Below are 22,982 nucleotides of genomic sequence, written 5' to 3'. Positions count from 1 at the left end.
GCGAATCGGCAGTCAGAAGCAGCCGGAGCCCGGATGCTTAAGGCGGGCTGTAGAGGAGGAGAAGGCGGTGATTGGGTGGCTTTGGCCAGCCTCTGCGGGAGTATTGAGTTCTCTTAAGTCTTGCGGAAGGTGGGTGACTGCGCTGTGCCGGGAGAGCGCGCAGGTTAGGCGTTCATAGTCACCGAACAGGAGGTAAGCGCGGAGGCCCGAAGCGGCCCCACCACGTGGGGCGTCACTAGCCTCTGTGTTGGGTCCGGCTCGCGGGAAGCCCCAGTCAGTAGGAGAGACGGGCAAAGGCCCCATTACGGGCCTGCATGTGTTCGCTAACGGAGGCAGCGTGAAACGCGGAGAGAACCCAGGCCCGGCACCGGTAGGGAAACCTTGCCGGGGGAGGAGGTGCTGTCTGAGCTGAGACCTGAAGACGGAGGGACGTTTGGGGGTGGCGGTATTGCGGTGGAATGGCTTGCGCAAAGGCAACGATGAGAAATAGCCTGGTGTGTGAATGTTCTGCAGGTGATTGGTGTTGGTGCAAATCTTATTGAAAATGCTGTGTGAATTAGATCGTGGAAGATTTTATGGGCTCTTTAAGGAGTTTGGACTTTGTCCTGAGGGCAGTGAGGAGCCACGGAGGGATTTCCAGAAGGGAAGGGGCCCAATTTGCTGCCAGCTGGGAATAGATTGACGGGAAAAAGACTAGGGTCTGGGAGCCCAGGATGACAGCTGTGGTATCCTAGGCAGGAGATGTCGGGGATGGAGCAGGGCAGGGGCCTTGGATGGGAGGGGAGGATGAATGTCGGTGGGGGAGACTTCCAGAAGGCTGAGTTGACAGGCTGTGTGGGAGAGGGAGGCGAAGACGGGCGCGAAAGGGATCTCTCCAGCACTGTGGGACAGTGCCTGACATATCAAAAATGCTTATAAAACTTTTTTTTTGAATGAACGGTCGTAGGAAGCAGGTACTACTATGATCTCCCTTTTGCAAATAAGATTACTAATGGTAGAGAAAATTAAGTAACTTGCCCAGGATCACATGGCTAGGAAGTGGAGGGCTCAGGATTTGTGTGTGAACTATTGACTTAGCAAGGTGCAGGATGAACCTCAAGACATCAGCAGGAGTCAAATCATGTGGGTCCTGTGAGGAATTTGTGATGAGCATGGAAATATATATTCCCAATTTCTGTTTCTAGCCCAGAACCCCTCTCCTGGCCTGTTGACTGACTGCCAACATGATAATCTCCTCCTGGATATCTAGAGATATTGAGAGTAATCTTTGCGAAATTGAATTCCTGGTTTTTTCCCCAAACATTCTCACTAAATGCCACCTCCATTCTTTTCAGACCAAAAGCTTGGGAGTAGTCCTTGGTTCCCCTCTTTGTCTTTTATCCATGTCTGGTCCATCAGCAAATACCTTCAAAGGATATTCAGAATCGGACCATTTCTTCCCACCTCCACTCCTGTCACCCTGGCCCTGTCCACCCTTATCTCCTGCCTAGACCTCAGTGGTCTATTTGCTCCCCACTGTCTGTTTCTCACATGCAGCCAAAGGGACACTGTGAACACCTGGGTCTGGTCACATCCCTTCCCTGCTCGGTACCCTGTGGTTCCATCTCACAGAAAGTAAATGCCACGTTCCTCTCCATGGCCCGCAAGGCCCTGCATTATCTGTCCCTGTGGCCTGACATCATATATTCCCTTCTCCTTGTTCCCTCTGTTCCAGCCACACTGGCCTCAGGGCCTCTGCACTTGTTGTTCTCTTTACGTTGAACACTCTTCTCCCGAATAGTCAAGGCTCACCACCATCATCTCCTTTAGGTCTTTACTCAGATGTTACTTTCTCCTTGAGATCTTTCTTGACCACTCTTCTAGAATGGTGCCACAAATATTTGTATCTGGGCTTCCCTGGTGGCGCAGTGGTGAAGACTCCACCTGCCAATGCAGGGGACATGGGTTCGAGCCCTGGTCCGGGAAGATCCCACATGCCGCGGAGCAACTAAGCCTGTGCGCCACAACTACTGAGGCCCGCGTGCCTAGAGCCCGTGCCCTGAAACGAGAAGCCACTGCAGTGAGAAGCCCGCGCACCGCAACAAAGAGCAGCCCCCGCTCGCTGCAACTAGAGAAAGCCCATGCGCAGCAACAAAGACCCAACGCAGCCAAAAATAAATAAATTTATTAAAAAAAAATTCATATCTGTCTTCTCTTTAGCTTTTTCCTTAGGATTAATCATATCACTGCTTAACACGTTGCATAATCTATTTATCTTGTTTACTGTCTGTCTCCCCCCGTAGTAGATCATGAGCTTCATGAGGACAGGAGCTTTTGTCTACTCCATGCTTTATGTCTAGCACCTAGAAGAGCTCTTGACATGTAGTACAGGCTCAATAACTATTTATTGAATGAATGGATGGATGATTTCAGTAGTACAATTCCCGATCCTAGTATTCTAGGGACTCTGTTGATCCCCTATGCACAGAACCTTAAGGGGCTGCCTTAAAGTTTTCTGAGGTCTCAGACATTCAACAAACATTTCATCTTGCCTCTGCTTTGTGCTCAGGATTGAGAATACAGCAGAGAACAAAACAGTTTCCCTCTCCCCAGAGAGCTCACAGTCTCCGGGGTGGAGGTTCAGATTGTCAATTTACCACGCAAATATGAAATTACAGAGAAAGGTAGAGTGTCATAAGAGCACTTAACAGGAAGTCTAATCTGGACCCTAGGAAGTGAGGTTTGAGGTGATGGGGTAGGCATTAACTTTGCTAAGAGGTAAGTGTGTGTGTGGTGCTTGGAACCTAGAGGCTGAGGGGGAGCAAGAGGCCAGACCATGTGGATCCTGTAAGGAGTCTGTGTCCTTACCCCCACGTGCAGTGGGAAGTTGTAGAAGATTTTTTTTTTTTTTTGGCCTCTCCACGCGGCTTCCCGGAATTCCCAGGGAAGTTGTAGAAGAATTTTAAACAGTGGAAGCAGGCATGGTTGGTTACTGTGTGTTAAAAACTCCCCCAGGCTGTAGTGTGGGGAATTGGCTATAGGGGATTAAGGATTGAAGTAGACCAGTGAGGAGGCTGCTACTAAAGAAGACCGCGTGTTCTTTCCTGCTTCTCCCATGAAGAGGTGGGGTCTCCTCCTCCCTTTTAATCTGGGCTGGTCTGTGAGTTGTTTTGACCCACAGAATGCAGTGGAAGTGATGCTCTGCTGGTTGGGAGGCCTGGGCCTTAAGGGGCCTGGCAGCTGTGCTTTTTTACTCTCTTGGAGCCCTGGGCCACCGTAGAAAGAAGTCCAGCTCCCTCACTGGAGAGAGATGTGGAAAGAGAGAGGCCCAGTTATCCCCCACCTCTTCCACTGTTTTAGCCGATGTGCTAAATCACACGAGTGATGCCATCTTAGATAGTCTAGCCCAGCTCCCAGCTGACACCATGTGGCGTTGAGACGAGGCATCCTGAGTCAGAGCCTTGTCCAAACTACAGAATTGGAAGCAAATAAATGGTTGCTATTTTAAGCCACTGTGTTTTGAGGATGACTTGTTACCCAGCAATAGGTAACTGAAACAAACAAATGTTTTTTGAGATCTTACCATTTTATGTATTAGCTCATTTAATCCTCATAGTCATTCTATGTGGTAATATTATTATTTCCTTTACATGTAGAGGGAACCAGGGCACAGAGAAGTTAGTGGAGTACTAGCAAGATACCTGACACATAGTAAGTGCTGAGCATGTGATAGCTATTATCAGCAGCATGTTCATCAGCGTTAAAATTTCCATGATTGTTAAGTGATAGTAAAAGGAATTAGAGCGTTATTAACCTAGTTACTAGCGGTATGATTTTAAATAAGTGCCTTCACCTTTCTGAGGTTCAATTTCTTCACTGTAAAATGGAAATTATAATACTTTTCATCTCAGAGGATTATTGTGAGGAGCACAGGGTCTGACAGGGGGCAAACATCTAATATACAGCAGGGATGATAATTACTACAAAGCACGCATCCAAGTGTGTTGTGGCCACAAGGATGAAGCTATTTTCTTGGAAGGCCTAGTGGAGAGACAGAAAGGCATCAGGTCCTTGGTGATGTTGTCAAAGTGCTGGATCAGGCTTCACCTGAAATGAGTTACTTCAGGACTTTCTTATTAGGGAATCCAATAAATCTTTTTTTTTTTTAATCATTTAAGCCCAGTTGAATTGGGCTTTCTGTTACTTGGAACCAACATCCTGATTCCTGGGTTCTGTTATTTGTTGATTCATCAGATATGAAATACTGTTTAAAGCACTGTTTTAGGTGCTGGTATTATAATGGTGAACAAGACCCTCAAAAGCCCTGTCCTCGTGGAACTTACATTCTAGTGGGGAAGGTAGACGATTTTTTTTAAAAATAAATTTATTTATTTTATTTTTGTATGCGTTGGGTCTTCGTTGCTGTGCGCGGGCTTTCTCTAGTTGCGGCGAGCGGGGGCTACTCTTCATTGCGGTGTGCAGGCTTCTCATTGCAGTGGCTTCTCTTGTTGCGGAGCACGGGCTCTAGGCACACGGGCTTCAGTAGTTGTGGCACACGGGCTCAGTAGTTGTGGCTCGCGGGCTCCAGAGCGCAGGCTCAGTAGTTGTGGCGCACGGGCTTAGTTGCTCCGCAGCATGTGGGGTCTTCCCAGACCAGGGCTCGAACCCGTGTCCCCTGCATTGGCAGGCGGATTCTTAACCGCTGCGCCACCAGGGAAGCCCCGAAGGTAGATAATTTTTAAAGATTAATATTAGTGATATGAGCTATGAAGGCTGAGGATAGGGATAGAGAGTGACAAGAGCTGCTATTTCAGGTGGAGGGGTTCAATAAGATATCCTTGAGGAAATGTTATTGGTGGAGGGACCTGACAAAAAAGGGAGGAAGCCAGCTGTGCGCCTGTTTTGGGAAGAAGGACATTCCAAGTGGTACAAACAGCAAGTTCAAAGGCCCTGAGGTGTGCTCGGTGTGTGGGAGGAGCAGAAAGGAGTGAAGTGGACCAGACTGAGCCCGTTGAGCGGGAGGGAGATGAGGGCAAGGGGGCCTGCGGGGCTGGATGGGCCTTGGGAAGGGCTTGAACTTGATTGGCAGTGAGATGGGAAGCAGTTGGAGCATCCTGAGCTGAAGAGTGATGTGATCTCCCGTCCTAACGGGATTCCTCTGGCTGCCATATGGGCACCAAGGTGGACGCAGGGCTCCAGCGAAGAGGCTGCTGCACTAGTGCAGCCGAGAGACGATGGTGGCTTGGCCAGCGTGGTAGCAGTGGAAGTGGGCAGATGTGGTTGGTTTGGGGGTGTAATTTGAAGGAAGGAGTGGGCAGGATTTAGGTGTGGGGGGAGAAAGGGGAGTCAACGACCGTAAGATTTTTAGCCTGAGCAGAGGGCCTGTAGCTGTGGGAGCCTGTGGACATGGTAAGCGTCCCAGCGGGATGAGCAAGCAGCACGATACAGGAGTCTGGCATCCAGGGGCGAGTTCTGGGCTGGAGATACAAACTTGGGAGTCATTGGCATTTTCACGGTAGTAAGGCCCAGGATGAGATCACTAAGGAAGGGAGTGTGGGTGGCACTGAGGTCTGGGAGTGGGAGCAGCGAGCTCTGTGGGGAGGTTACTGCAGTCGTCTAGGCGAGAGATGACGGTGGCCTGGACCAGGGCATAGGCAGGCGTGAGCAGTCGTCTGGATGCACTTTGAAGGCAGAACCCACGATGGATTGGTTGCGGGTGATGACAAAGAAATGGACCAGGGCCTCCCGAGATCAGAATAGAGTCAGAACTTGGGGCAGCGACTCTGCTTCCCTCCTTCCCCAGGCCCTGTGGTCTCCGCTGCTCTTTGCATCTGCTGCTTCCTCTGTTTGCAGGCAGCTGGGCTGGCCCTGGGTGGGCTCTTGCCCTGACTTTATGCGACCTTCCAGTGCAGTGCCCCACAGCCCTTCTGTCCCCATTCCAAACTCCCCCAGACAGAACTCTGATTGCTGGGGTCCAGCATCCAATCCTGCTCAACCCGCTGTAGCTAGAGGATTCCTACAGTGATGTCTGTCTGCTGGGAAGGGCTGTGGGCTGGGCGGTCGCCTCAGATCTTCACACAGTGTTCCTGATAGTTGGTGTATTATGGGCAGGCGTTGGGCGTGATTTGACCCTGTTTTGGTAGGTGGGTGGGACAGACCATTTACGTAGCCTTAGACTCATCCTGGGTTGGGTGATGGGGCAGGGGAAACCAGGAAGGTGGGGTCCGGCAGGCTCTGGCTCAGAAGGGTTAGGGTCGGGTTGGGAGAGGTGGTGGGGCTCCAGCACAGCTTCTGCCACCTGGGGGTGCTCCCACAGTAAGGGACACACAGCGATGACTGAGATAGCCTCCATGCTGCCCTCACAGAGCACACATGAGGGGGGACTACCCCTTACCAGATGGGGTCAGGGTGGGAAGGGGGAGCCCAGAGGAAGCACCTGACCTAGTTGAAGGTATCAGGGAGGACTTCCTGGAGTAGAGACCCCATGAGATGAGACCTGAAGAGTCAGATGAAGGGAGTTCGGGACTCTGCCGGTGACTGCTTGTAGCCCAGTTAGTAGATACTTTAAATTTTTTTTTTTTTAATAACTTTAGATTTACAGAACCGTTGCAAAGATAGTACAGAGACTTCCCATATACCTTACACTCAGCGTCCCCTAATGTTGGCATCTTACTTAATTGCAGTACATTTGTCAAAACTAAGAAATGAACATTGATTAGTATTCTACTACTGAAACTCCCGACTTCGTTCATATTCCACCCGTTTTTCCACTAATGTTCTTTTTCTGTTCCAGGATGCAATCCAGGGTACCCTGTTGCGTTTATTCATCCTGTCTCCTTGGTCTCTTCCAATCTGTGACGGTTTCTCAGTCCTTGTTTTCCATGACCTTGACAGTTTTGAGGAGTACCGGTCAGGTGTTTTGTAGAATGTCCCTCAGTCTGGGATTGTCTAATGATTGTCTAATGTTTTTCTCATGGTTAGACCGGGATTGTACGTTTGGGGAAGAATATCACTCAGGTGATGGTAACCCGGATCACTTCGTTGCAGCGGTGTCTGCCAGGTTTCTCAACTGGTAATCTGACAGGTTTTCCCTTCCCTTATGCTGTTTAGAAGCAGGTCACAAAATCCAGCCCGTAAGCTCCAGTTCCTGGAGGGAAAATATCAAAGAATTTGTGTTCATATTGTCAAAACCACTACAGTAATTGATAAACACGGGAAGATCTTTTGAGGCTGTGCAAATGTCCTATTTCTCCTCAAAGTTCCACCCGCTAATTTTGGCATTCATCTGTGGACCTTGCCTGCAAAAATCATTACTGTGGTGTTCTAATGATACTTTTCTCTTTTCCTCATTTCTCCTACATGAATTACTGGGAATTCTTCTGTAGGAAGGTTTGTCCCTTCTACCCCATTTATTTTATTTGTATAATCATTAATTTATATCAGTATGGACTCATGGGTATTTATTTTATTCTTTGGGTATAACCCAATACTATCATAATTAACTTTTTCACTCAAATTGTTCCAGTTTTGGCCCTAGGGGCTCTTTCAGGTTGGCTCTGTATTCTTTATTCTTTTTATTCTTTTTTTTTCCTGAGCACTTCCTTACTTTTTGGCACCATAAGATGCTCCAGGCTTACGTGGCATTTTCCTAGCCCTAGCCCCAGCCCTAGAATCAGCCCCTTTCCAGGGAGCCCTGGTTCCTTTGATGGAGAATGGTATTAGAAACCAAGGTCTGGACACTGAGTGTGGTCATTGCTGCTGAGGTGTCCTGTTTCTAGTCCCTCTCAGCTGACAGAGCTGGGGAAAATGTATGTGTACAAACCCATGGATACACACATCTATATTTCTGTGTGTGTGTATATACAGATATAGATATCTTGTATAAAAATAAACCTCAGTCCATACTGCTATCTCTGACTAATCCATCTCCAGAGGGTTCATTCTCACCTTCCCCCCTCATTTTCTTTGTAACTTCTTTCTCTGGCAATGAGAAACCTGGCTCAGTGGGCACTTTTTGGTGTTCATCTTATGGGCCGTCTTGGCAGGAATTGGCAGTGTTGGCCATTCCCAGCTTCCGTAAGGATACTCTCTCCCGGGTTTCTGCGACAATCCTGTCCCCTGGTTTTTCTCCTGTCTTGCTTCTTTGCAAGAAGTTCCTGTTTTCGCCGACCTCTTAAATCTGGCGGGCTCTTCTCTCCTCCCACCCCGGGCCGTCTTACCCTCTTCTGTGGTCTGTTTCCTGTCTCTGTGCTGATGATGTCCACTCTCTGCCCTTAGCTCCACCTCCTCCCTGGGCCCCAGACCTCAGGGTCCTGAGGCCTCAGGAAGCCCTGTCCCCATTCTGCCCTCAGGCCCGGGTGATCCCTGCGCCCCTAATACTCACCGTGTCCCACACTGCAGACCTGCTCCGCCTCCAGGTCCCTATCTTAGGGGTGGTACCTCCACACCCCAGGCTCCCAGGGAGAGCCCGGGGCTTCATCCTTGATGCCTCCCTCCCCGTCCCCACCCTGCGGCCCAACCCGTCATCCTCCAGAGCTTGACCACTAGGACTCCTGGACATTTCTCCTACCTGCCCCTTCTCGCCTTTCATGGCCCTGCCTTGGGCTAACCCTGTCCTCTCCCACCTTGTCTCTGCCTGGCCTCCCATCTCACTGTTTAACCCACCTCCCACTTGACAGCTGAGGGATTTTTGTGAAACAGAACTGATCATGCCTTCCTGCTTGAAGCCTTTCCATGTTTCTCCAGAGTCCTTAGGACCAAGTCCTAACTCCTTAGACTAATGCTGAAGACTTGGTGTGATCTGGCCCCTGACTGTCGCTCAGCCTGTCTCCCTGGCCGCCTGAGCTGCAGACACACTGAACTTCCTCTCTTCCCTTGAGCATGGCCAGTGCTCTCACCTGGGCCTCGGCATGGACCCTCTCTTGGCCCCAGCAACCTTCAGCCCAGCCAGTGCTGCCCAATCCACACACCTCCCACTTTCTTCCCACTCATATTACTTTGAAACACTCCCAGACATCATCTGGAAAGATGATGAACAAGATGTAACCAGTGGTCATTTCTGAGTGTTGGAAGTAGGGGAGTTGCAAAATTTTTTTGCAACAAACAAACACGTTTTCGCTGACCACTAACATAACACACCAAGAGCTGTTGCGGGAGAGAGAGTTAACTAAACAAGAAGAAAGTCACATGCTGTTTGAGTCTAAGAGGAAGAGACCTCTCAAGAATCATTTGTATTACCTACAAAATCCTGCCAGGCAGGAAGAGAACAGAGGTGTGTTTCTCAGCACACTGTAACAGTCACCTCAGACTGGACTTTGGAGGAGTGCTTGTAAGATTCCTTTCGAAATCACATCAACTTAGGGAACTTTCTACCGTTAATTTTCACAGTTATCATTATAGACAGGACTTATGTAATTTAGACATAAATTGTTTGACAAGCATTTGGAACAACTGACTTGTAGAAAAGGATTTTGTACGTCTAAAGGAAGGTTACTAAAGTACATTGGTGTTGGGAGAATTCTTGTCTTATCCTCTGATATCAGTGAAATCTGTGTAAAGGAACTATGGACGCATCTGCTTTGAGACCTTTTGCAGCTTTACATCTGGCTGGCACGTGCTTTAATAATCACTGCCCACGTTTACATGGCGCTGCTTCATGCCAGGCACCAGTGTAAGCCCTTTGCATGTATGAATTCAGTAATAACCTCACATGGCCCTTAGGAGGCAGCTGCTGTCATTATCCCAGTTTTTCAGTGAGGCATTTAGAGTTTAACTCAGTTGCTTCAGGTTCCAGAGCTAGTAAGTGGCAGCTTTGATCCCAGGATTTGATCCCAGGAATTTGATCCCAGGAATACCGTTGGTTTTGTTGTCTGTGCCTTCAACCCCCTTCCTCCTGGACCTGGACTCCATTCTTAAAGGAGAAGCTCATGTTCGTTCTTTTTTTTTTTTTTTTTTTTGTGGCCTCGCGGCACAGCTAACAGGATCTTAGTTCCCTGACTAGGGATTGAACCCCGGGCCTCCGCAGTGCAAGCCCGCAGTGCTCAGCACTGGACCTCCAGGGAGGCCCCTGAGATGTTCACAGTTGTGAATACTGCAATTTCTTCTTTTCAGAAGAGGTTAAATGACTTTCTTTTCTAGTTGCCAAAAATCTGTTTTCAACATCCCCAATTACTTGCAAAGAGAAACACTTTTAACTTTTCTTTTTTAAGGGCAAATTTCAAACATGCGCAAAAGCAGAGAGAAAAGTCTAATGAACACCCATCACGCAGCTTCGGCAGTTAACCGGCATGCGGCCATTCTCGTTCCATCCATGTCCTGCGCCTTGGCCTCCCCTGCTCAGTTAATCTGAAAGCAAATCCAGGTATGTTTTATTAAAAGACATTGCCTTTAAAGAAAAGGGGACCTACAGTTCCCTGCCCCACGTCCTCCCCCTTCTGGCAAACTGAACACCTTCCTGATTCTCTCTTCCCTCTCCCCTCATTTTCCAAATGCAGACACACCTGTGCAGGATGTGATACTATCACTGGCTCCGTCCCTGGCTCTCCCATTTCCTGAAACCCTACCCACCCCCGGGCATTTTTCCACGTTGCCCTGAAGCCTGAAAATGGCCCTCCTAGTGACCGTGGATGGCTGGTGCTGCCTGGCAGGCCCATCCCCTGCAGAGGGACATTTAATCTATGTGTGGCTTTCTGCCGTGATAGTGGCCTCTTCCTTATTTGGATTATTTTCTGGATGCTCCCTCCACTCAAGCCAGGTCAGGCCTCCTGTAACACCCCTTGCACTCTGTAACTTCAAGCACAGTATGTTTAACATAGTCGAAATGAAACAGGGATTTGGGTACTTATCTATTAATTGCCTGGGAGCTCCATGACTCAGGTCTGTCTTTATCCCTGCTGTGTCCCCAGCATCACCCAGCACAGGGCCTGGCACACAGTAGGCTCTCAGTAACGGGAATGAATGAATGATTGCCAAGGTCAATATCTGGGCGTTTATCATGAGGGCAATAGGAAGCCACAGAAGTGTTTTAGGCACAACTGGACCCATTTTTCTCAAACTAATGTGCATATAAATCCCGTGAGATCTTGTTAAAATGCAGATTCTGAGTCAGTGGGTCTGGGGAGGGGCCTGAGGTTCTGCATTCCTAACAGGCTCCCAAATGATGCCAATGCTTCGCGTCACAAGGCTCTTGCTGTGCTGTTCAGTAAGGCAGCCACCAGCCACATGTGGCTGTTAAGGATTTGAACTGTGGCTGGTGTGACCTGATATGTGTTCTAAGTGTAAAATACCAGCCAGATTTCAAAGACTTAGCACATGTAAAAATCTCATTAATAGTTTTTATACTGATCACATGTTAATATGGTAATGTTTTGGATATATCAGGTTAAATAAAATGTTATTAAAATTCATTTTACCTGTTTTTGGTTTTTGGCTTTTGGTTTTTAATGTGGCTACTAGAAAATTTTAAATTACATCTGTGGTTCTCATTATGTTTCTCTTGGATCGTGCTGGTCTAGAACACGCCAGACTCTTTCTCACCTCTAAGCATTTGTACATGCTTTTCCCTCTTTCTGAAGCACCCCCCCCCCTTTCTCCCTACCTCCTCTTCACAACTAATTGCACACATCTTTCAGGTCTCAAGATGTCTCCTCCTCCAGGAAGCCCCCTTGAGCCCCCAGGGTGGGTCAGGTATCCGTTTTGGGCTTCTGCTCTCTGGGTTTCCCCCATCCCAGCCCTGACCATCTGTGATGTCAGCGTCTTAAACGTCTGTCTTCCGGAGATTGGAGACAAGATGGCGGAGTAGAAGGACTTGAGCTCACCTCCTCTCATGAAAACATCAAAATCACAACTAACTGCTGAACAACCATCAACAAAAAAAGACTGGAACCTACCAGAAAAGATATTCTATGTCCAAAGACAAAGAAGAAGCCACAGGGAGACAGTAGGAGGGACACTTTCACGACATAAATGTCTGTCTCCCTCTTTAGAAAGATAAATGCATGAGGATGGGGACAAAGTCTGTTCTGGTCACCACTTTTATCTCCAGAACCTGGCACAGAGTCAGTAATATCTGTTAACTGAATTAAGAAATGACAAGTAAGATGTGGGTCATGCGCACTTGTAACTCTTGAACTGGACCATGAAGCCAGCTCTCGAGGTCTTGTTTTGATGTGCCCTGACATCAGCGCAGCATTTTGAACTGCTTTAACTTTTATTGGGTGTACAGTAGACATGTTGTGAATCTCATCAGCACATGCACCAGGTGAGATGTCCAAGGAAGTATGTAATAGCACTGACAGCAAAAAATCGGAAACCTGATGTCCACTAAAAGGAGAATGGATAAATTGTATATTCACACAGTGGAATATTATGCAGCAATGAAAAGGAAGGAACTACAGGTGCACAAGAAAAATAATGTGTGAAAGGAGCAAAATTCAGAAGATTTCATATAGGATGATACTATTTTATAAAGCTCAAAACCAAGCACACCGAATTATTGTTTAGGCATTTGAAAATATGTGATAAAACTGTATCTTAAAATAGCAAGGGGGAGAGGGAATCTTTTGGGATTGGTTGCACTGTGCAGTTAAAATGGGTATAGTTTATTGTGCGTAAATTATACCTCAGGAAAGCTGAATTAAAAAGGAGAGTGGGCAGAACAGACTACCTGTTGTGCCTCTGGATATACTGTGTAAGGAGGTGATGCTGGGGGCAAATGCCACCATATGGTGACTCACCTGTCATGCTGAGGAGGTCAGGCAGAAGAAAGGACTTGAGCCACCTAATCACTGAGCCAGGTAAGGGACTTTGCTTCCTGTGCTATGTCTCCAGTTCCAGTTCCATGCCTGGTGATTATTTGGCGCTCAATAAACATAGGTACTTTTAAGTAAAATTCTTTTGGAAGTAAAATATAATTTTCTTAACTGTTTGAATTTAACAACCCCCAAAACACCTTGCCTCTGGAGTGCTTGCTGTGTGAAGTAACGCATTTCCTTCTGATTCAAGCCCTTTTGACTTGGATCCTCTTATCTGTAGCCAAACACATCTTAACTGGTGACCACGTGGTGAGTGAGTTAACTGCTAACATTTTAGGGGTGTTAAAAAACAAAATTTATGGGGGGTGGGGTGGAAGGGAGGCTCAAGAGGGAGGGGATGTATGTATACATATAGCTGATTCACTTTGTTCTACAGCAGAAACCAACCCAACATTGTAAAGCAATTATGCTCCAATTAAAAAAAAATAAAGACTTTTAAAAGAAAAAAATTTTCCCTGGGTAAATTGAGATCTAATTGGCGCTATTTAAAAATTCATGAATTGGGCAGCATTCTATATGGCAGACAGATATTCCTGGAAGTTACACAACATGGAAGGCTTTTGTAGTAAGGAGGATGGGACAAGGAAACGAAGTTATCAGCAAGGAAGAAATGAAAGTTCATTGGCGGAAAACAAAAGTTGAGGTGACCCTGGCTTCTCACTGGCTGAGCTGTGGTGTTTTCCATTGGCTGGGCTTGTTGCAAGACAAGAAGGAAGGCTTCCTTCCCCCTGCTAGGGTAGTAAAGTAGTTGTGCTTCCTGTTTGGGAGTGCAAGGTACCTCTCTTCCTGCTGGGGTCAGTAACTGGCATCTTCCTGTCTGGGTAATTGGTACTCCTCCTGTCTGAGGTAATTGACAATGAGTGGTAGGGCATGAGACCTCCCTCTACAGGCCTCTCTGACTCCAATTTTAGTTGGTTTCCTTTTATTAATTTTCACAGGGGAACTAAGTTTAGGGAGGTTTGTTAAGCAGCAGTAGGTAACTGATACACCCCCCTCTCCCCAAGGATAACCACTGTGCTGACTTCTAATGCTGTAGTGTTTTTTTTTTTTCCCCAATTCTTTACTTTGTATAAAAGAAATAATAAAGTGTTATCAACCTCCGGGTTTCCTCTTTTTTCATGATCTCTGTGCTTGGACCCATCTTACGAGTGTTTAATGAGTGGGCACACACTTTGGCTTCCTGGTGCCCCTTCCTTTGAAGGTGGTGTAGTGGACATTGGTTATATTGGCCTGTCCAACATCCATTCATATTTCTGGTTGCAGCACCCCAAATTATCCCTCACTCTTCATCTGTGTGTTTGGGGGGCAGCAAAGTCCACCTGCTGGTTCTCTAGGGATGAGCCCATAACCTAGGCCTGGCTAATGAGAATCTTCCATCTCCCCGACCACAATGACTGTTCAGAAATGGGCCTGTGATCTGAACCTGGCCAGTGAGAGCCAGGGTGGGCTTCTGCTGAGCTAGTAGGGAAGGGGAACTCCTTTTATCATATGGTTTCCCAGCTGGTAGAATCTAAGGCCAGAGCTGCTAGGGGCCCATTGTGAAAGGAGAGCTTGCCTGGGAATGAAGACAACACAAGAAAGGAAGGCAGAGCTGGGAGACGGAAAGAGAAAGAGAATCCTAGCTACCTCCTTGGCCCTGGGTCCACCTGTACCTGAAGGCAAACTTAACCTGTTTCAATTAGATCAGTCTATAAATATCTTTTCTGCTTAAGCCAGTTTGAATTTGGGTTTTCTGTTATTTGTAGCCCAAAGAGTCCCTGCAGGGGGTTATGCACATGGAGTTGTTTAAAAAGACCCAGTCAACATTTCCATTAGCTGGACCCAGTCCTCGTGTGGAAAAGGCAGTGTAACAGTACAGAAGTTCTCACACTGTGGAATCTAGGCCAGGCCCACCAGCATCACCTGGGACCTTATGAGAAATGCAAATTCTTGGGTTCAACTTTAGCGAATCACAAACTTGGAATGGGTTCCGGCAAGAGTGTTTCGAGAAGCCCGCCAGGGGCTGTGTGCTAGTCAGAGCATCACCACAGGTGAGCATGGCGGGAGAGAAACAGCACAGGCCTGAGGTCCAAGTTGTGTCTTTGCCTGTCTCTGTCTGGCCCTCTGATTTCAGGTAGTTACATAAATCACCCTGCTTCACATTTCCTATCTGGAAAATGGTGCACTTCTATTTGTTAGTACTGTTATGTGGGCCAATGAGTTAATAGAGGTAAATCGTTCCGAATAGTGCCTGGCACATAGTCCACGCTCATTAAAGTTAGATCCATGGTTTTCAGACTTCGTTGGACATTAGAATCACCTTGGAGGGCTTGTTAAAACATTGATTGCTCGGCCCTCCCCTCCCCTCAGAATTTCTGATTCTCACTGAGGGGAGCCTGGAAATTTGCATTTTTAACTAGTTCCCAGGTCAAGATGCTGCTGGTCCGAGGGACCCTGCTTTGAAAACCAGAGTCAGATGTTACTGCTGGTGGTCTCCAACTCCCTTTCTGGTGGTTCGGCAGTCACCTCAGGTGCTCTGGAATCGCTCTTTTCCACTGACTCAGGCTTCTTTCTCCTCCTCTCCCTCCCCTCTGGCATCAGTTTTGATAGCTGGATTCTCTGCTGGTAATTGGAGCTCTGAGCCCAGCTTTCCGCTGGGAGTAGCCCCAGCCTCCACCTGTTCAGGGAAGCTGATTGATGGTTCCTTCAACCACAACTGCTCCTTTTTTGTCTGCCTTCAGAACTGTCTCCAGCTTTCTTATATAAGCAGACCCCTTTCCTCCTAACCTCTGGTAGGCTGCATTTGCCACATCATCCCTGACACTGGCTGTCCAACCCCCATCACAGGCATTTCTTTGCTTTGCTAATACAAATGGCTTTAAATGCAGAGCCAATTAAGCTCCCCACCAACAAGCTCCTCTATAACTTGACCTGTTAGCTAGAGCAAGAAGGTCAGTGTGGCTGGAGCTGAGAGTGAGGGAGAAGGATGGCAGGAGATTAGGTCAGACATATAGGCAGAATGTAGATTGTACAAGGCTTTACATGTCATGAGAAGAACTTAGGCTCTAACCTAATAGTGGTAAAAATTTTAAATCATTTAAAAACTTGTGACATATAGTATATCTATGTGTATATACACACACATTTATACACGTGTACACAGTTGAAAAAAATTATACACTGAACACACGTGTAGCCACCACATAGGTAAGAAACAGGACGTTGCCAGTCAAAACCTTCCCTAACATTTGTGGATCCTGGACCAACAGTGCAAATGGAGGCTCCCTACCTATAGCTCTCGCCCTCTCTTCCCATTCCTGTCTACATCCTGAACCCTTGTGGGGTCATCCATGCATGTGTGAGGACACCCTAATCTGCATGGTGGAGCTTGGTCCATCTCCTCAGACCACCTCTTGCCCACCCCTTGGATCTAGAGGTGTGCACACCGGCATGACCTGCCCTGGGTTTGGGGGCAAGATAGACTATGACAAGGTCCACACGGGTGCTGGAAGCAGGTTCAGGAACACCTGGGTAGAGGATTCTAGAGAACTGGGTCCTCCGTGCATGGCCTGGAACTGCATTATCCAAGAAGGTAGCCGCTAGTCACATATGGCTATTTAAATTAATAAAATGAAATAAAATTTAAAATTGAGTGCCTCAGTTACGCTAGCCACACTTGAAGTGCTCATTAGCCACAGCTGGCTACTGTCTATTGCACTGGACAGTGCAGATATAGAATGTCTATAATTGCAGAATGTTCTATTGGACCGTGCTGGTTGGGAAGGAGGAGTGGTTTGGGTTCCATAAGACAGGACAGTATGACTCCCCCCCCGCCCCCACCGCAACTGGAAGAAAGGGCAGGCAGGAGAAACTGCCTGTGAGAGTAACCAGATGTTGGATTTAACAGACAAAGCCTTCAAAGTAGCCATTATATAAATATGTCCCAATAACTAAAGGGAATCATGACTTAAAAAGTAAAAGTAAGGTATGATGATAATGACTTAACAAATTTAAAATATCAATAAAGAATTAGATATTATAAAATAGAACCAAATGGAAGTTAGGAGCTGAGAAGTGCAATAACTGAAATGAAAAAATCACTAGAGGGGCTCAATAGTAGATCTGAGCTGACAGGAGAAATAATTAACAAACTTGAAGAGAGATATTATGTATTCTAAAGAACAAAGAGAAAAAAGAATGAAGAAACAAAATAAACAGAGCCCAGAGAAAAGTGGGACACCATTTAGCAAAACAGTATACACTTAATGGAGTGCCAAAAGGAGAGGAGAGAGAGAGAGAGCAGAAGAAAAATTATTCTAAGAAATAATGGTGTATACACACACACAACACATGCAAACATACATACATGTACATATAGTATTGTTGGGCCTATAACATATAGAATGGTACTATAACTGCCAACAACAGCACAAAGGAAGTACATTAAAGCAAAGTTGTATTGGGCTAAGGAGAGGACTCCAGATGGTAATGTGAAATGAACAAGAACAAATGAAGAGAACAAGAAATGGTAAGTAAGAAGGTTAATATAACAAAAGCTATAAATATATGCTTGCTCTCCTCTCTTCTCTCATCCTCTTTAAAAGACATAACACTATATAAAGTAATAACGCATTCTTGGTAACATTTATAGATGTAAAATGTATACCAATAATACAATACAAAGGGGGGAAAGGTAATAGAACTCTACAGGAGGGACTTCCCTCGTGGTGCAGTGGTTAAGAATCCACCTGCCAATGCAGGGGACGTGGGTTCGAGCCCTGGTCCAGAAGATCCCACATGCCGCGGAGCAACTAAGCCCGTGCGCAACAACTACTGAGCCTGCTCTCTAGAGCCTGCGTGCCGCAACTACTGAGTCCACGCACCGCAACTACTGAAGCCCGCACACTCTAGGGCCCATGTGCTGCAACTACTGAGCCCATGTGCTGCAACTACTGAAGCCCGAGTGCCTAGAGCCCGTGCTCCGCAACAAGAGAAGCCACTGCAATGAGAAGCCTGTGCGCCACAACGAAGAGTCGCCCCCACTCGCCGCAACTAGAGAAAGCCTGTGTGCAGCAATGAAGACCCAATGCAGCCAAAAAAAAAAGAAAAAGAAAACTCTATAGGAGCAATGTTGCTATAGCTCACCGGAATTAAGTTAGTATAAATCTGAAGCTCATTCTGATTAGTTAAGATGTATATGGTAAGCCCTAAGCAACCACTAAGGAAATCACTCAAAAAAATTAATGAAAAGAAATTAGTAAAGAAATTTAAATGCTACATTATAAAAGATTCACTTAATGTAAAAGAAACAGTAAAGGAAGAATAAAGGAGCAAAACAGGCATGAAACACATAGAAAATAAAAAGTGAAATGGCAGATATAAATCTAACTATACCAATAATAACATTAAAATTTAGGGGCTTCCCTGGTGGTGCAGTGGTTGAGAGTCTGCCTGCCAATGCAGGGGACACGGGTTCGAGCCCTGGTCTGGGAAGATCCCACAGGCCGCGGAGCAACAAAGCCCGTGAGCCACAACTACTGAGCCTGCGCGTCTGGAGCCTGTGCTCCGCAACAAGAGAGGCCGCAACAGTGAGAGGCCCGCGCACCGTGATGAAGAGTGGCCCCCGCTCGCCGCAACTAGAGAAAGCCCGCGCACAGAAACGAAGACCCAACACAGCCAAAAATAAATAAATTAATTAATTAATTAAAAAAAAAAGAAAAGAAACAAAATTTTAATAGATTAAAACTATCCAATCAAAAGGCAGAGATTGTCAGGGAAAAAACAAAAGAACCCACCAAGATCCAATGATATGTGACCTATAGGAAACATACTTTAGATTCAAAGATACAAATAGACCAAAAGTGATAGAATGTAAAAGGCATATCATGTAAACAGCAACCATAAGAAAGCTGGAGTAGCTATACTAATATCCGATGAAACTGATTTTTAAAATGTTACTAAATAAAAGTAAAGAGGGAAATCTTATAATGATAATCAGGTCAATTTATCATAAAGATATAACAATTATAAACACATATGCACATAACAACAGAGCTCTGAATACAGAAATGAAAGGAGAAAATACAGAAATACAGAAATATAGGTCAATGGAACAGGATAGAAAGCCCAGAGATAAACCCACACACTTATGGTCAACTAATCTATGACAAAGGAGGCAAGGATATACAATGGAGAATAGACAGCCTCTTCAATAAGTGGTGCTGGGAAAACTGGACAGCTTCATGTAAAAGAATGAAATTAGAACACTCCCTAACACCATACACAAAAATAAACTCAAAATGGATTAAAGACCTAAATGTAAGACTGGACACTATAAAACTCTTAGAGGAAAACATAGGAAGAACACTCTTTGACATAAATCACAGCAAGATCTTTTTTGACCCACCTCCTAGAGTAATGGAAATAAAAACAAAAATAAACAAATGGGACCTAATGAAACTTAAAAGCTTTTGCACAGCAAAGGAAACCATAAACAAGACGAAAAGACAACCCTCAGAATGGAAGAAAATATTTGCAAACGAATCAACAGACAAAGGATTAATCTCCAAAATATATAAACAGCTCATGCAGCTCAATATCAAAAAAACAAACAACCCAATCCAAAAATGGGCAGAAGACCTAAATAGACATTTCTCCAAAGAAGACACACAGATGGCCAAGAGGCACATGAAAAGCTGCTCAACATCACTAATCATTAGAAAAATGAAAATCAAAACTACAATGAGAGGGCTTCCCTGGTGGCGCAGTGGTTGAGAATCTGCCTGCCAATGCAGGGGACATGGGTTCGAGCCCTGGTCTGGGAAGATCCCACATGCCGCGGAGCAACTAGGCCCGTGAGCCACAATTACTGAGCCTGCGCGTCTGGAGCCTGTGCTCCACAACAAGAGAGGCCGCGACAGTGAAAGGCCCGTGCACTGCAATGAAGAGTGGCCCCCACTTGCCGCAACTAGAGAAAGCCCTCGCACAGAAACGAAGACCCAACACAGCCATAAATAAATAAATAAAATTAAAAATTAAAAAAAAAAAAAACTACAATGAGGTATCACCTCATACTGGTTAGAATGGGCATCATCAGAAAATCTACAAACAACAAATGCTGGAGAGGGTGTGGAGAAAAGGGAACCCTCTTGCACTGTTGGTGGGAATGTAAATTGATACAGCCACTATGGGGAACAGTATGGAAGTTCATTAAAAAACTAAAAATAGAACTACCATATGACCCAGCAATCCCACTACTGGGCATATACCCTGAGAAAACCATAATTCAAAAAGACACATGCACCTCAGTGTTCATTGCAACACTATTTACAATAGCCAGGTCATGGAAGCAACCTAAATGCCCATCAACAGATGAATGGATAAAGAAGATGTGGTACATAATACAATGGAATATTACTCAGGCATAAAAAGGAACGAAATTGGGTCATTTGTAGAGATGTGGATGGACCTAGAGACTGTCATACAGAGTGAAGTAGGTCAGAAAGAGAAAAACAAATATTGTATATTAACGCATATATGTGGAATCTAGAAAAATGGTACAGATGAACCGGTTTGCAAGGCAGAAATAGAGACAAAGATGTAGAGGGAAAAAAATACACAATTCAACAATAATATTTGGAGACTTCAGTACACCACTTTCAATAATAAATAGAACAATTAGGCAAAAGATCAACAAGGAAATAGAAGATTTGAACAACACTATAAACCAACTAGACCTAACAGACATCTATAGAAAACCAGAATATACATTCTTCTCAGGTGCATATGGAACATTCTCCAGGATAAACCATATGCTAGGCCATAAAACAAACCTTGATAAATTTAAAGAGACAGAGATAATTCTCTTATGACAATGGAATGAAATTAGGTATCAATAACAAAAAGAAATTTGGGAAACTCAGAAGTATGTGGAAATTAAACAATATTCTCTTCAATAACCAAAAGAAATTAAAGGGAAATTAGAAAATACTTTGAAATAAATGAAAATGAAGACATCATATACTAAAATTCATGGGATGCAGCAAAAGCAGTGCTTAAAGGGAAATCTATATTTGTAAATAGCTATACTAAAAAATAATTACTGCAAATAAATAACTTAAACTTCCACCTCAAGACACTGAAAAAGAAGAACTATACTTACAGCAGCAGAAGGAAGAAAACAAAGATTAGAGCAGAAATATGTGAAATAGATAATAAAAAAATAATACTGAAAATCAGAAAAACCAAAAGTTGGTTCTTTTAAAGATCAAGATAGAAACATAACATTAGCTAGGTATACCAAGAAAAAAAAGCAAGTAGACTGAAATGATTAGAATTAGAAACCAAAGAGGGGACATTATACAAAGCTTACAGAAATAAAAAGGAATATTATGAACAACTGTATGCCAATATATTAGACAATTTAGATGAAAAACAAATTCCTAGAAAGATACAGACTACTGAAATTGAGTCAAGAAGAAATAGGGCATCTGAAGAGACCCAAAGCAAGTAAAAATATTTAATTCATAATCTAAAAACTATCCACAAAGAAAACCTAGACTCAAATGGCTTCACCACTGAATTTTACCTAACATTAAAATAATAACTAATACCAGTTCTTCACAGATGTTTCCAATAAATAGGAGGGAATACTTCCCAACTCATTCTATGAGGCCAGTATTACCCTGCTACCTAAGTTAGACAAAGATATCACAAGAAAAGAAAACTACAGGCCAGAATCTCTTATGAATACTGATACAGATGCAAAAATCTTCAAATACTAACAAACCAAATCCAGCAACATATAAAAATAACTATACATCAAGAACAAGTGAGATTTTCCTCTGCCTTCTAGCTCTGGCTGGAAAAGATGGCTCCATGTGGGTTTCCCATTATTGCTCTGCACAAGGAGAAGTTGATCATGTCCAACACTTTGCTGCTTTGGGGCCAGTATCTAGGCCAAGAGCAGAGGTGTGATCCACACCCAGGATTGACGGTTAGGAGTTTTCCTGGATAGATCTGGGTATTGTGTCTTAATATCTGGCCTATAGCCAATTACAAATTTTCTGACATAAAATTGGAATCAGACAAGACTCAAACCACTTTTCATTTCAGCATCTGTAGGAAGTAGGTCATGAACTCTCTGCTGTTTGCTACTGTGTATTACATCCATCAGCTTATAGGCGAACCCTAATTATTCTGAATAAAATTTGCATTTGGACATACACACAAAGAACAAGTGAGATTTATTCCAGGAAGTCAAGATTGGTTTCACATCCCCAAATCAATTAATGTAATACACCACATCAGTAGAATAAGAAGCAAAAACCACATGACTATCTCAATAGATATAAAGAAAATATTTGGCAAAATCTCATTCATGACAAAGACTCTCAGCAAGTTAGGAATATAAGGGGACTTCCTTAACATGATAAAGGCATCTATGAAACACTTAAGTGACATGATACTTAGTGGGGAAGGACTGGATGCTTTCCCCCTAAGATCAAGACCAAGGCAAGGATGTCTGCTTTCACCACTTCTATTCAACATGGTACTGGAAGTTCTAGTTGGAGCAATTAAGGAAGAAAAAAAAGGCATCAAGATTGAAAGGAAGAAGTAAACTGCAGATGACATGATCTTGTACAGGCATACTTTGGAGATATTGTGGGTTCACAGTGTAGTGTGTGAACCCACCGAGACAGGGCTGTGTCTATGGTTGACTGATTTTCCACAGGGTTACCAAGATCATTCAATGGGGAAAGAATTGTCCCATCAACAAATGGAGCTGGGACAACTGCATGGTCACATACAAAATAATAAAGTTGGGCCCTTACCTCATACCATATTAAAAAATTAACTCAAGATGGATCAAAGACCTAACTGTAAGAGGAAAAACTATGAAACTGAGATATGACACCAAAAACACAAGCAACAAAAGAAAAAATAAATTGCACATCATCAACATAAAAAATTGTTGTGCTTCAGTGGACACTATCAAGAAAGCGAAGACAACCCAAAAAATGGGAGAAAGTATTTGCAAATTATATATATATAAAGGGGCTTGTATCTTGAATACATTATATAAAGAACTTAAAACAACTCAATAATAAAAAAGACAAACCCAATTAAAAATGGGAAAAGGATCTGAATAGACATCTTTTCAAGGAAGACATACGGAAGACCAATAGGCACATGAGAAGATGCTCAACATCA

General features: G+C 44.7%; 1 long non-coding RNA gene across 2 annotated transcripts; it reads left to right on the top strand.

The window, feature by feature from the left end:
• Positions 1-55: 55 nt before the first annotated feature.
• On the top strand, positions 56-13,891 carry LOC133078132 (uncharacterized). 2 transcript variants are annotated; one of them, XR_009697837.1, is made up of 3 exons: positions 56-192; positions 10,188-10,339; positions 10,473-11,345. It is a non-coding gene; the product is annotated as an uncharacterized LOC133078132 (long non-coding RNA). The 2 variants fall into 2 exon arrangements; XR_009697836.1 differs by lacking the exon at positions 10,473-11,345 and adding an exon at positions 11,610-13,891 and having other exon boundaries at positions 58-192.
• The last annotated feature ends 9,091 nt before the right edge of the window (positions 13,892-22,982 follow it).

Source organism: Eubalaena glacialis, chromosome 18 (assembly GCF_028564815.1).
Source record: "Eubalaena glacialis isolate mEubGla1 chromosome 18, mEubGla1.1.hap2.+ XY, whole genome shotgun sequence".
NCBI lineage: Eukaryota > Metazoa > Chordata > Mammalia > Artiodactyla > Balaenidae > Eubalaena > Eubalaena glacialis.
This window is presented reverse-complemented; position numbering and strand designations above follow the sequence as displayed.